At 37.4% G+C, this 2992-nt stretch overlaps 1 pseudogene; it reads right to left on the bottom strand.

Moving 5' to 3' along the window:
- Nucleotides 1-448: 448 nt before the first annotated feature.
- LOC127538550 (60S ribosomal protein L27-like) lies at nt 449-858 on the bottom strand (annotated as a pseudogene).
- Nucleotides 859-2992: the final 2134 nt, after the last annotated feature.

Raw genomic sequence — 2992 nt, 5'->3', positions numbered from 1 at the left:
TCTTATAAAACAATAATATAAGGAAGTATCTTCTTCATTGAGCTTCTGTACCTCTTTTTCCATTTGGCCAATTCTATTTTTTAAGTAATTCCTTTATTTTTTAGTCAATTTTTGTACCTCTTTTTTCCATTTCACCAATTCTGCTGATTTATGAATTCTTTTCAATAGTGGATTTTTATGCCTCTTTTACCATTTCATCTTTTCTTCTTTAAGATTTTATTTTTGGCAGGTATTTGGTGCCTCCTTGTTCAAGTTGTTGACTCTTTTTCCCTTGATTTTCTTGCATCACTCTTATTGATTTCCCCAATTTTTCCTCTACTTCTCTTACTTGATTTTTAAGTTCTTCCAGGAATTTTTCTTTTCCTTTTGGCCTGAGACTAATTAATATTTCTCTTTTTTTCATTTTTAAGAAATATTTTATTTACTGACCAACAGAGTAGCTCTAAAATCATGGCTTCTGGAAGGATCACTTGTTTTTGCCTGCCTTGTACCCTTCTTCATATTTGATCTTGGCCACCCTCCTTACCTTATATTTTAGTTCAGGGTCATAGAACACATTCTTGTTGACAACTTGTGGACAACTGTTTTATCCAGTGGGATAGCTATAGAATATCTATTAGGAATAAGGTGATTATAGTTATAAACTTTCATGAAGGATTTGATTTTAGATCTTTTGGCAATTTTCTTTTGGCTCTTTGCTGCAGTCACTTTGCAAGATTTACAGTTGATACCTGCCAACAAGGCATGACTATAGGGCCTGTCTGAGGTTCCATCATCAATGTTCTTCATGATGCCGGCTTTGTACCCAGAGTATTACCCAGCCAGGACCAGCATCACCTTCCCAGATTTCATGAACTTGCCTATTTTTACAGAAAGCAGGATGCTCCTAGAACCAAAAGCTAATATTTTTCTTTGAGGATTTAGGTGTAGCTGTTTTCACTTTTCTTGTTTTCTTCTGAGTTTGTATTTTGATGTTCTCAGTCACCGTAGTAACATTCCAGAATCAGGATTTTTTGTTGTTGTTTACTTATTTTCCAGCATTTTCTTGACTTTTTATTTTATGTTAAGGTTAGACTCTGCTTCCATGTTGAGGGGGCCATGTCCTAACCTTCAGGCTTTTTGTACTGTTACTTTCACAATAAGTTCTTAGGGAGGGGGGGAGAGGGGAGAGTGTATGTAAATTTTCAGGTCTTCCAAGGCCACATGATCTAAGAAGAAGTGTGGTCAAGGTTCTCCTGGCCTGTGCTCTGGGCTGCAAGCAGCCATAAGCACTCTTTTCTACCCTGGAACTGTGACCGGGGCACCTATGTCCCAGTGCCTACATGCTGTAGTGTGCTAGTGCTCCTCCTTACCCTGGAACTGCAACTGGGGACGGCTTATGAGCAATGCAGTTCTGTACCCAGTGCCCATAAAAGATTCTCTTTAATCTCCTTCCCACTCATTGTCTGACCCTCTTACTCTTTGTGGAATGAGAACTCTGGAAGCTGAAATTGTAGATTTAGTCAGTTCCAATCAATTCAGCCAGTTCCTGCTGGCTTGTCAAGCAGAGCCAGTGCTGGATTGTGTTTCACTCTCACCCCAGTGAGAAAGACCTTTTTTCCTGATCTAAATTGTCTTGGGCTGGAAAATTATTTTACCCTGTCCATTTATTTACTCTGCTAGAATTTATGTTGAGATATTATTTTAATGATGTTTGAAGGAGAACTTGGAAGAGCACCACCATATGGCTTTATTCTTCTTTCAGCCTCCAACTGCAGCCATTTTTCAAGAGTTGGGTCCTCTGGTGGTTATACTGACCCTTTTTCTGAGGTACATAGTAGGTTAATAGAACTGATGCATTTTTGTTGAATTGAATTTCATTGTTAAATTTCCCCAGTTCTCATCTTTGTCTGCCCTTCTCTTGATTAAAAGGGGAGTAAGGTAATGAATAGGGAGCCAAAAAGGTGTTCCATCCATGAGGTGCAGTTCTGTGCCCCATACTAAAGGAGAAATAGAATCTGTAAGGGTCAGCCAGAAAAAGATGTAGAAAAACTTTCACTAATAATAGCTAGCATTTATATGGTACCTTTAAGGTTTACAAAGTATTATAAAGGTGTTATCTCATTTGATCTTCACAACAGCCCTGGGAATTTTATCCTTATTTTCCAGATAGGGAAAACTAGGAAGCAGATAAGCCAAAGATTTTGTTTAGGATTATGAATCTTGAAAATGTTTTGGTCAGAATTTGAATTCAAGTCTTCCTAATTCCAAGTCCAAATCTCTCTCCATTACATCATCTACCTGTTTTTCTGCTTTATTTGTGCTTATTTATTTATTTATTTTATGAAACAGGTGTGTTTGAAAGGGAAAAACCTACATTTCCTGGGCTAAGGTTAAAAATGTAAATTGAGAAGCATGTTTTCATACCAATAAGTTATAGAGAATGTGCTTTGCCTTTTTCTTTCAGTAAACATGGAAGGGGAAGAATATTTTCTCACCAAGCATATGGATGATTCTGCCAGGCTTTTTTTTTTTAATTTTATAATAACTTTATATTGACAGAATCCATGCCAGGGTAATTTTTTTACAACATTATCCCTTGCATTCACTTCTGTTCCGATTTTTCCCCTCCCTCCCTCCACTCCCTCCCCTAGATGGCAAGCAGTCCTATATATGTTAGATATGTTGCAGTATATCCTAGATACAATATATGTTTGCAGAACCGAACAGTTCTCCTGTTGCATAGGGAGAATTGGATTCAGAAGATATAAATAACCCAGGAAGAAAAACAAAAATGCAAATAGTTCACATTCATTTCCCAGTGTCCTTTCTTTGGGTGTAGCTGCTTCTGTCCATCATTTATCAATTGAAACTGAGTTAGGTCTCTTTGTCAAAGAAATCCACTTCCATCAGAATACATCCTCATACAATATCGTTGTCGAAGTGTATAATGATCTCCTGGTTCTGCTCATTTCACTTAGCATCAGTTCATGTGAGTCTCTCCAATCCTCTC

This window comes from Antechinus flavipes, chromosome 5 (genome assembly GCF_016432865.1).
Source record: "Antechinus flavipes isolate AdamAnt ecotype Samford, QLD, Australia chromosome 5, AdamAnt_v2, whole genome shotgun sequence".
NCBI lineage: Eukaryota > Metazoa > Chordata > Mammalia > Dasyuromorphia > Dasyuridae > Antechinus > Antechinus flavipes.
This window is presented reverse-complemented; position numbering and strand designations above follow the sequence as displayed.